At 35.2% G+C, this 12373-nt stretch overlaps 1 non-coding gene across 1 annotated transcript; it reads right to left on the bottom strand.

The window, feature by feature from the left end:
• Positions 1-492: 492 nt before the first annotated feature.
• Positions 493-598, bottom strand: LOC138831426 (U6 spliceosomal RNA). The gene has a single exon (XR_011373287.1). It is a non-coding gene; the product is annotated as a U6 spliceosomal RNA (small nuclear RNA).
• Positions 599-12373: the final 11775 nt, after the last annotated feature.

Here is a 12373-nt window from a genome sequence, read left to right as displayed (position 1 = left end):
CAGTGCTGCAATAAACATGGAGGTGCATGTGTCCTTGAATATTGGTAACTGTTGCTCAGAATAGATGCCTAGAAGTGGTATGAGTGGGCCATAAGGAAGGTCAATATTTAGCTTTCTGAGGACTCACCAGACTGCTTTCCAAAGTGGTTGTGTGAGTGTACATTCACACACACACACATACACACACACACACACAGAACGTTTTCTTGATCCATTCTTTTACTGAGAGGCACCTGGGTTGTTTCCATATCTTAGCCATGGAAAATAATGCTACAATGAACATTGTTGTGGTGGAAGTTTTAGTATGGACTTGTTTGTGATCATTTGGGTGAATGCCCAGAAGTGTGATTGCTGTGTAATAGGGGCGCTCTATGTGGAGTCTTTTGAGGAACCTCCAAACTGCTTTCCAAAGTGGATGAACAAGTTTACACTCCCACCAAGAATGTAGTAGGCTCCTGTTCTGGCCACATCCCTTCCAGAATCTGTTGTTGTAAAAATATGAAACGATTCACTAATTTGCGTGTCATCCTTCTGCGGGTACCATGCTAATCTTTTCTGTGTGTTCAAATTTGAGTGTATGTGCAGCCAAATTGAGCACAGAACATTTATATATGTATATATATATATATATATATGTATATATATATATATATATAGAGAGAGAGAGAGAGAGAGAGAGAGAATTGATTTTCTTAAACTAGACAATTCAAAAAAAGTAAGTTCAAAAGAATTGTGAAATTTTAGAAACATGTATTTCTTACATAAGCACACATTTAAGAATAAAGTCAAGATTGACATGCCAAAAAGAAAATAATTCCAGATATTTGTTGTTCATGAGATGTGTAGGATGAGGAATTCAATTATTCTACACAAGGCACCTGTCATAATAATCATTGCAGCATATGTTAAGGTTTGTTAAATGTTTTAATGTTTTAAATATGTTTAATTTTGGGATTTGCTTATATATGACAAAATTAAGACTGTTTGGCAGGTCATAAAATTTTTGGATAACATATATATTTCTGGTAGCATGTACTAGTAAGTATGTACATTTCAGAGTTTATAAAAACTTTACTAATGTGAAGTTGCAAAGACTGTGTAAAGATTGAAGAGTTAAGATTTTAAGTACAAAGTTTCTGTTAAATCTTTAGGGCTCCCTTACGTTATTTGTTATGATGAACAAATAATGATATAAGCCACATACAAATGATGAGATGAACTATAAATAGTAATATTAGTGAGTAACTTTAAAGGCTACTCATAGCTTTATCCAGTTTTAAATGTACAGGAATATGAGAAAATAGTAAAATCTACTATGTACACTTCAAATCCTGAAACCCTGATAATTGTTTGGTTATTTATTTTAGTAATCATTAATATTTAATTATTGTTTTCTTTATTTATAGAATTTTCCTTGTTGTAATATAATACAACATTTTGTGAGTCGTGATTAAGTGGTACTTTGAGAATATTATTGGGATGGCCACACCATTTTTCATAGATTCTTGTGAATTTACAAAGAGCAAAACTAAAAACAAAATATTGATTAAAAATTTTATCAAGTGGAGTCTGAATAAGGAGTGTTGATAAATGTCCACGCCTAAAATTTTAGCCCTAGGCTGAAGTAGTGGTACTATAGAGTTGAGGCCACAAAATTGAGAAACTTTTTTTTTTTTTGCTTTGGTTTTGTTGGTTGTGGGGCTTGAACTCTGGGTCCTGGGTACTGTCCCTCAGCTCTTCAGCTCAAGGCTAGCACTACCACTTGAGCCACAGCAACACTTTAATCTTTTTCTTTTTATGTCGTGCTGAGGAATAAAATCCAGGACCACATGCATGCAAGGCAAGCATTCTACCACTGAGCCACCTTCCCAGCACCTGCGAAACTGTAATTTAAAAAATCATCTGAAAAATATTTGCTTTCGGCTTTGGGTTACATAATGAAATATGTGAACACATTTTTATATTTTTTTGAATTGTCATACTTCTAAATTTATACTAACTGCAGCCAATTTATCCTTTTCAAAGTCAAGAAATATTTCTGATAGTTTGCTTCTGTAAAGTCTGTTTTTGCATTTATTAATTCTTCTCAGTCATTTTTATTTTTATCAAAATCACTTTATATTTTATGTTGATGAGTTATCATACATCAAATACCTTCAAATGTACATGTAGAGTCTCAAGATAGCAGTATGAATATTCTCATACAGCTCTTGTTTATCTGTTATGCACTTTAAGTATTATGATATTTTTCTCTCTCTTTCACTCTCTCTCATTTCCGCTCTTTCTCTTTCATGCTCCATGTCTGCTAATTAGAATTTCTGCTGGTCTACTATTATCCTTCAGGATCCACTGGTTTTCTGGGAACATGATAGGGACCATCAGTTACCCTTGCATTCTTTAAGAGTTATAACAGTGACGTGAAATTATGCTTTGCCATTCTAAATGGCAAAACAACAGCTCTAAGAATTCCTTTTCACTTTTAGTACTATTATAAATTTTACCTCATATGAATCATTGGGACTGATAAGATACTTTAGCCTGGGACCTAAAAGTTCTTTTTCTTTTACAAACAACGTTTTTCTTTTATTATCAGTAAGTAACGAAAATAAAGCTATCCTATGGAAAGTAGGCTGAAGTTGTTCACAGGGATGTAAAACAAGGTAATGGGGGAAATGAGTACAAAGGATATCCCTCATATAGCACAGATTCTTAGAGCAGTTTATCATGTACACTTTGTGATAAAGACAATGTGCTGGGAACTCCATATTAAATCACTGAACACCTGATATATATATATATATATATATATATATATATATATATATATATGCACATATATTTATATATGTATATTTATTTATATATGCATATGTATATATATATAGGTCTATATATGTACACATGAATGTTACTGTACACACAAGTACACACATACATACTCACATGTACACATGCACAAATGGAGAAAGACACATAGATATAGCCAACACAAGTTTCACTAGTTGTTGAATATGCCTTAGAAAGAATGCTTGGAAACAAATGTGTTGAAGATGTATTTGTCTCTAAGAGTTCTTTTACCATTCCTCTTATCTCTTCCAACTGGTAGGTTTAGAGATATTCGACTTGAAAAATGCATTACAAGTGATAGCAAGTCACTCGGAAATCTCAATAAGTATAGGTCATATGGTATCTCCCTGCTCCCTATGGAATGCTTGCTCTTGTAGACACTCTCAACAGCCAAAGTAATAGGACAATATCCTTGTTAAGAATAAAGTTATAAGGCGTTAAATGGCATCCTTCTTTGGGCTCTTTTCCAACAGCAAGCATCAATTCCTAAGCAGATGAGTGACTCCCCAGAAGACTGGAGCACAGGTCAAAATTTAACCAACCCAAATGAAAAGTCTAAATTGAGAAATGCTGACTGAGGTCGTGCTGATATCCTGGCCACGAAAATGAGAAAAAAAGTAAGTTTTTTTTATTTATTAAAATTTGAGAATAATTTGTAACCTGTCAATAAATGTGTAGAACACAATTATACCAACTGACAAAAGATGATGTGCATTTCATTTATGTGCTTTTGGACTTGGAAAGTGTATTTAAGTGTGTCTACACAAGTAGAATCAGCATGAAACAAGCCAGCATTTCTTCATTTAAGATACAAGGAATGGATACAGGTTGACCCATTGTAACAATGAGATTTGCAAGATACTATTAGAGGGGGGTGGTCGTAGGTGTTGGGGATGTGTGAAGATAATGAAAATAGGGGGAAAACAAAGGAGGAGGTAATAATACTCAATAAGAAATGTACTGATTACCTTACTTATGTAACTGTATCCCCTCTGTACACTGTACAATATCTTTACAATAAAATATATATTAAAAACATACAAGGAAAACTAACTCAATATAAGTAAGGTATTGGTTTTAGGACCACAGGCATACTAAAATTTTGGATGCTCAAATTCTCTACATAAACACAGTATATTATTTTCATTAGAATCTGCCCACAACCTAGTACAGTGTAATTTCTGTGAAAATGTTTACTACATTCTAAGTTTGTAATGGAAAATAAAATATATTCACTATCAACAGATACAATTTTATTTCAGATAATTATTGTCTGCATTTTGTGGATGGAATTGCGAGAGCTAATTTGCAAAGCACAAATTTAATCACCAAGAGCTGTCTTCAAGATGTAACAAAGATCTAATACAGCATCATTGAATGGTATGGGACTCCAAGGAGAAGTACTTGAATTGAAGAAAGTGTAAGCACGCAAAGACTATTTAGAAATGCAGCTCCTAGATTTCAAATGGAGAGCTTTTGTAACATTTTGTGAAACACACGTCAGAACCTCATGGAAGTGTAGACAATTTTCCTACACCTTTCTGTCAATCTTGGTCATTATCAATGATTATGTAGCTAATCGAGAATAATCCTGTAATAAGAAAATGTTTATGAGAAGTGGGGGAAGATGGTGGAAGAGAAGCTGGAGGCTAAACAATCTCTCGCATAGAAAGCAGTTTTAGTGTTCCAGCGAACAGTACTAGGCTAGAGTATCACACCAAGTGTGCCATCACAGTACAGAGTTTGGCTTGAGAGGGAAAATCCAGGGAAGGAGACACATCTGAGCAGTTGCTGTAGCCATGGCTGAGGCAGCTTTGGTGGCGGCAATAGCCACCCTGCCATACCTACAACAGAGAGGCTCCAGGACAAAGGCACCAGACACAGTGGGTGAGCAGATTCAACTCAACAACAACTGAAAAGGAGCAAATGAGTTAAACCATCTTTACAGGCCCATATCAAGCATTGAAATAGAAAAAGTAGGAAGAGATCTCCTGTCTAAGAAAAGCCCAGGGCCACATGGATTTACAGAGGAATTCCAGAAGGCTTTCAAAGCAGAGCTCATACCAATACTTCTCCAACTCTTCAATGAAATTGAAAGAGAAAGTTCACAACCAAACTAAATCTATGAAGCCATCATAACCTTCATCCCCAAACCAGGCAGGAACTCATCAACGAAAGAGAATTATACATCCATTACTTTGAGGAACATTGATGCCAAACTTCTCAACAAAATTTTGGCCAAAAAATTCAACAATTCATCCAAAAAATTACATACCATGATCAAACAGGATTCAGTTCAGGGATGGAAAGCTGGTTCAATATACACAAATCAATTAATTAACACCACTTTATGATGAAGTTTCTGGATAAAATAGGAATCCAGGGAACATTGACAATAAAATAAAGGCTGTATATGACAAACCTGCAGCCAGCATTATACTTAATGGTCAAAAAGTAAAGACATTTCCTCATAACTCAGGAACAAGACAAGAACGTCCACTCTCTCCACTTCTCTTCAATTTCCTATTAGCATGCCTAGCTACAGCAATAAGAAAAGATGAAAACATAAAAGGGATCCAAACAGGGAAAGATGAATAAAACTCGCCCTCTTTGCAGATGACATTATCTTGTATTTAAAGAATCCCATGGACTCCACTCCCAAATTACTCATGCTGATTCAAAACTATGGTAATGTATCAGGGTATATAATTAACCCTCAAAAATCAGTGGCTTTTCTGTATGCCAACATTGAAAAAGCGTGGCTGAAATCAGAAAAGCAACTCCATTCTTAATAACCCCACAAAAAAATAGAATAGCAATGAATTAACTTAACCAAAGAAGTAAAGGATCTCCATGATGAACACTTTAAAAACCTGAAAAAGGAAATCAAAAGAGAACTTAGAAAGTGAAAAAACTCCCTTGATCCTGGATTGGAAGGATTAACATCGTGAAAATGGCTATACTTCCCAAGGCTATCTACAAGTTCAATGCAATACCTATTAATATTTTAATCTCATTCTTCAAGGCAATATAAGAGGCAATCCAAAAAGTCATATGGAACAATAAAAGGCAATGCATAGCATAAACGATCCTTAACAGAAAGAACACTGCTGGAGTAATATCAATACCAAATTTCAAACTCTACTACAAAGCCTTAGCAAACAGAACAGCTTGGTACTGGCACAAGAACAGACCTCAGGACCAATGGAATAGAATTGAGAACCTAGAAATGAGCCTACAGACCAATAGGCACCTAATCTTTGACAAAAGACATAAAAATAGAATGGAAGAAATACAGCCACTTCAGTAAAAGTGCTGGCAAAATTGGTTAATCATTCATAGAAAACTAAAGCTAGATCCTTATATATTACCCTGTACCGAATCAACCCCAAATGGATCAAAGACCTCGGAGTCAAAGCAGACACCCTAAAAACATTATAAGATGGAGTAGGACATACCCTAGGTCTCCAGTGCAGGGGCTGAAATTTTCTTAATAGAGACCCAGAAGCACAAAAATTGAAAGAAAGTTTGGAAAAATGGGATTGAATGAAATTGTAGAGCTTCTGCATGGCACAGGACATAGTTAGCAAGATCATTAGAAAGCCCATTGATTGGGAGAAGATCTTGGCTAGCCATACACCATACAATAGACCAGGGTCTCATATCTAGAATATATGTGGAACTCAAAACATTAAATCTCCCAACAACAAATCCTAAAAGAAACAACTGCCCAATAAATAAGTGGGCTAAAGACTTAAAGAGAAACTTCTCTTTAAAAGGAAAGAAGGAAGTCCAATAGACACATGAAGAAATGCTCAGCCTCCCAAGCCATAAAAGAAAAGCAAATCCAAACAACATTGTGATACCACCTCACCCCATTTAGAATGGCTATAATCAAGAACTCTAATAACAACAGATCCTTGAGGGGATGTGGCCAGAAGGGAACCTTACTGGATTGTTGGTGGGAGTGAAACTTGTTCAACCACTTTGGAGCAGTATGGAGGTTCTTCAAAAAATTCCACCTAGAATTTCCCTATGACCCAACAATCTACCTTTTTGGCATTTACCCAAATGATCACAAACAATACCATACTAAAGCTACCAGCACAACTATATTTATTGCAGCATTATTTAACATAGCTAAGATGTGGAATCAACCCAGATGCCCCTCAGTAGATGGATGGTTAAAAAAAATCTGGTATTTAACCAAGTCCTAATCTTAGAGAGGGAAATGGTTTGCATAGAATGATAGCAAGATAAATTACAAAAAACAGAACAAGAAAAAATGGAAAAACCAAAATTTCAATTTAAGTAGTGAAACATTTAAAAATTATGTAAGTTTAAACAAATGATATTGAGAGAAGAAAAGGATAAGATGAGAAGGGATGGATTGAAAGGAGAAATGAAAACTAAAAAATAAAAATTCTTAAAATTCGTTACTTTAAAATTATATACATATAAAGAGATAATACTGCTATTAAAGAAGTTAAGCCTAAGAGGTTGTGAATTGAGTAATAAATTTTTGTATTAAGTGTGTACACAATGGGGTATAAGGTGTAATAATCGATGACAGGTATATATCTGGGTATGAGCAGAATAGCAATTTAGTCGTGCAAAAAAAGAAAGAACAGAAAAAAATGAAAAGAATACTTAAAAAGGACCAAAAGTTCTGTAGAGATAAAAAGCACACACACGCACACATACACACACACAAACACACACACACACACACACACACACACACACACACACACACACACACACACACAAACACACACACACACCTAAAATAAAAATTATGGGAAGAAAATAAGATTAATAGAAAACAATTTTAAAAATTAATTTTTTAAAAAATAGGTTCAAATAAGAGTTCTTTGATTGCAACCATGAGATGTACAATTCATTATGTCGAAAAATGAACTTAACTTTGGTGGGGGGTAGGGGAGGATAGGGGGGGAAGGGGAGAAGTATGGGAAGGGATGGGAAGGGGAAAAAACAAGGAGGAAACAATGCTTGATAAGAAATATTCTTGTTATCTTGCTCATGTAATTGTAACTCCTCTGTACTGTATTCTCACAACAAAGAATAAAATTAAATTTAAATAAAAGTTTCTTTTTTGGGGCGGGGATGCAGGCAATGAAACGATTGTGTATCTCCCGTGTCCATAACCAGTCTCTTGGTGGAGTCTCTGGTCTGCTTGTGGTATTTGGTTTTCCTGTGGCTTGATTGTTTTCTTAAGTCAGTTTGTTTGAGCAGGCAGAAAAATGCTTTGCCTAACCCACTGTTTTGTGATCCTCCTCCCAGGCTAGTTCAGTGGGAGGTAGATTTGCTTTGAGTATCCCAAAACAGGGAGATGTGAGTTTCCTCTAGTTTGGAGATGCTGTGATGAGACTAGGTTATGGGTAGAGTTGAGGCCTTTCAGCGGTCAGTATCTTTTCCTTGCTGGGCTAGCTCCTGAGACTCTCAGAGAGCCCAGCTTAGAGCCATTCTCAGGGTTTATGTTTACTAAGTTTCAATTGTTTTTCTAGGCTGTTGTAGGGAGGGGCAGCCTCTGGCTCTGTTTACCCAGTGATGAAAGTCACTCCTCTGGTGGCAGATTTTTCTCTGTCTGGGCTGGTTGAATTTCCACTAAATAGAGCTGAGCCTGGCAGGTCAGGGCAGGTTCCTCTGACCTGCTAAATGACTCTTTTGTTTTCTTCCAAGGCCTGAATTTGAGCTAGTTGCTCAGGTGGGCCTTTGTTAGTATCAAAGATGGAGATCTCCAGTGGTAGGGGACATGCAGCCTTCCCTCCTCTGCTCCCTGAATAGGAATGAGGAGATCAGGGTTCTACTCATGCCAGAGTCTTGTTCCTGGGGAGTTTCTGGTCTGTGATCTGCAGGATGAAGATATCTGTCCTTGTCAGTTCTTGCTTGTGTCGGGTAGAATCTGCTTGCCCACCACATCTGGTGACTTTGTCCCAGATTCTCTCTGTAGTCATGTCTGCTACGAGTGTCTCTGATACCAACTCTGCCAATGCAGCCATGGCTAGCTGCATGTGTTCAGATCTGTTTGCTTGCTTGGATTTTCCTTCTCTGTCCAAACCCTCTGTATTTAGATGACACACTTGGTGTTACTCTGTAGCCTAAGACTATTCACTGGAATACTAAAATGCTTTCTATGGGAGAGCTTGTTTAGCCCTCAGCTTCTCCTCTGCCATCTTCCTTGGAATCCCATGATTTTTTATGAGTGATTTTTTTTTTAGGGAAAAATGCCATTGGTGTTTATATTTTGTGTTGGCATAAAATCAGCCTACTCTTGTCTTAATTTAATTAAACAAAACTCGCTAGCTGGGCACCGGTGGCTCATACTTGTAATCCAAGCTACTCAGGAGGCTGAGATATGAGGATCTCAGTTCAAAAACAGTCCAGGCAGGAAAGACTTTGAGACTCTTATCTCCAATAAGCCACTAGAAAACCAGAAGTGGTGCTGTGGCTCCAGTGGTAGAGCACTCACCTTTAGCTGAAGATTGTAGGACCAGCGCCCAGGCCCAGAGTTCAAGCCTCACGACCAAACAAACAAACAAAACAAAACAACAACAACAAAACCAAAAACTCTCTAATTCTATGACAGCATAAATATTGTGGGTAATGGTTATGACCAGGTTGCCATTCTAAATATATATATATATATATATATATATATATATATATATATACATATATATATATACACACACACACACACAGACACACACACATATATATATATATATATATATATATATATATATATCTCACCCCCCAAAAAAGAGAAACAATAGGAAATATGTAGCAGGAAATTTATAAATCTTAATGGACTAACAGTCTGTCAGTTTGTTTTAACTTTTTATAAAAAATGAAAGTAATACTTGATAATATTTTATTAAGGCATTTAAATTTCTTTGACCTGGACATTTAAGATTCACTTTAAAAAGAAATTTAACAGGTGACAGTGTTTTCTCCTTACTTTTCCAAAGAAATGATTATTTCATCATTTTAGTGTATACCACAATATAACCAGAAAGCATTTGTTAAGGAAAAAAAAATTCTCATGCTTTGTTTTGCTTGTCTGTATTTAAAGCTGCATACCACATCATACCCACCCCATTGTTTGTCTTCTCATTTGAAACATTTCAGTAAATGTGTCAGCCAGCAAAGTTTTACAAAATAGCATGCTTTCATTCATTGTGTTTTCCAAAATATATCTCACAAATGCCAACAACAAAACACAACTTGAAACATCTGTGGATTTTTCTATTTTTGGTGCAAAGTAATCATTTTCCATAATCCTTAGAACCAGCTGTTCACAGGCATTAAATGCTCTTTCACTTCCATGATTTAGAACAGCAGCATGTAACAATGGTGTATGTTAATTTGTTCACCACATCTGGTTTGTTTATAGCAAGGACTGGCTTCATGGAAGATGGTAATAGATGAGTTGTGCAATTACGTAGTTTAAAAGGGCTCTGAGTTGGGGATAAAGAATATCCATTTATGTGACTAAATATTTAAATTAAATCCTATAATGTATACTCCTTCAATTTTCTGGCTAAACTGTTCTATAATCTAGGTATTTTTAAAAGAAATATTGTACATTGTTTCCTTGGTGACAACGTAATTGGAAGACAAAATTTTCCTATACCATGGCCACCTGAAATGAGGTGGATGTACTTAGGTTAGCAGAAAGAAATTTTGGCAGAGCATTAATGTTTGAGTCTTGCATGGGATTTGATTGGGAATTGTGACAGGCTTTCACAGTATGAGAAGAAAAACAAAAGGCCATACTAATACTTTTATCTGTCACATTGTTTTATTAGTTTATTCAAACACACACATATAAACACACAGATACACATTATGAAGACCCAGTCAGTCTGCAAGAAAATATTTTAATAGGAAATCCATAAAATATTTAGTCTGCTGAGATCTGATTAGAATTTATAGAAATATATAGTTGCTTTCACCCCTGGACAAGTTATTATCATTGGTGAAGGTGTTGCCATTTGATTTTAGAATGCCCCAGAAATACCTATGTTTTAAAGAAAAATGACATTCCAATTCCTCCCAGACTGTGGAACATACCTGAATAGATCTTCTGGAGATTAAGTTCTTCAGAGTGAAACCCATGAGAAAATAGATTCCATCTTCTTTCTTCTTTTACCTTTTAATCATTCTAGGTAAAAAAAAAAAATAAAACAACACATTTCTCTTTGACATACTCCCCTCCTTAAAATTGTCTTGTCACTGGCCCCCAAGGCAAGAAAACCAGCTGAACATACAATGAAACATTCAATCTTGTAAATCTGAGTAAGCCTTTCTGCTTAATAAATGGACAATATCACTTATTATGCTAGGTTATAAAGCTAACCCAAAGTTCTAGTCCAGGTGTGTTGTATACATAAAATGTTTTGTTAAATGGCAAGTAATTCCATACATAACATAATATTGAGATAAGTTAGGACTGGGTTGATTGGGAGGGGTGGATGAGAATGTTGAAAGGGGTGACATACATCAAGATGCACTGTATTCATAAACTGTTTCAGTGAATGGCAACTCCTTTGTACAAATACTTAAAGATAATAAAAGTATTCAAAAGGTTAATTATGATAGTTGAATAGTGCATTGAACCTCAATTCAATTCCCATTTAATAATATTTGTAATCTGTATGTTTGGAGAATAAAGTTGAAATAATAAAACATTATGAGTAGGGTTTTTTTTTCAAAATTTTGAAATTTAAATCAATACTACTTTGCTTTTTGTCCACTATTGGGCTGTTATAAGAAAATACTTCAAAGTAAATGGATTAAAACATCAGGACTATATTACCCATACTCTAGAAGCTTGAACATTGATTATAAAAATGGTTACTCAAAACAAATCTTTGTCTCATGGGAGTCTACTTCCTGGTTCATTATAATCTGTTTGCTTGACATTCACATGGCAGACTAGTTATATTGGGCTTCTTTTATCAGGATCATTATTGCAGGGTCATCTCTGAAAGGCTGATTCTAGTGTCATCAGACAGAGGAATAGAATTTCAATACGTGTAGCTGGAAGGAGTTACAGTGTCCAAAACATTTTGCAACTTTTTCTTTAACTCAGTGTAGTGTATCATTTGGATATTATTTCATAGAAAATAATAACTTAATTACAAACCTATATCCTGTAAATTATGTGAATGATTCTTCTTACAATGGGAATAATTGTAGTGATGACAAAGTGAAGTATGATTGTTTTGTGGCTCTTGAATCACATCATAGGTAATCATGTAAACATGTTCAGCCTTCCTAAGGCCTTTTTGATGTATTTGAAAAATCTCCAATGAGTTAACTGCATTCAGAAATACAGATCTCCTTAGATTATATTGCTGTCTGTTATTAAGACTCCCACAGACACCAAAATCAGAGTATGCTACTTTCTCTGATAAACATACAATTGTTATAATTAATGTAATATGAAGACTGTAATATTAATAGCATTATAAATAGTAGTTTTCACATTATATAA

Source organism: Dipodomys merriami, unplaced genomic scaffold (assembly GCF_024711535.1).
Source record: "Dipodomys merriami isolate MVZ:Mamm:240054 unplaced genomic scaffold, mDipMer1.0.p SCAF_195, whole genome shotgun sequence".
NCBI lineage: Eukaryota > Metazoa > Chordata > Mammalia > Rodentia > Heteromyidae > Dipodomys > Dipodomys merriami.
The sequence above is the reverse complement of the archived record's forward strand: the minus strand, read 5'-3'. Positions and strand labels throughout refer to the sequence as shown.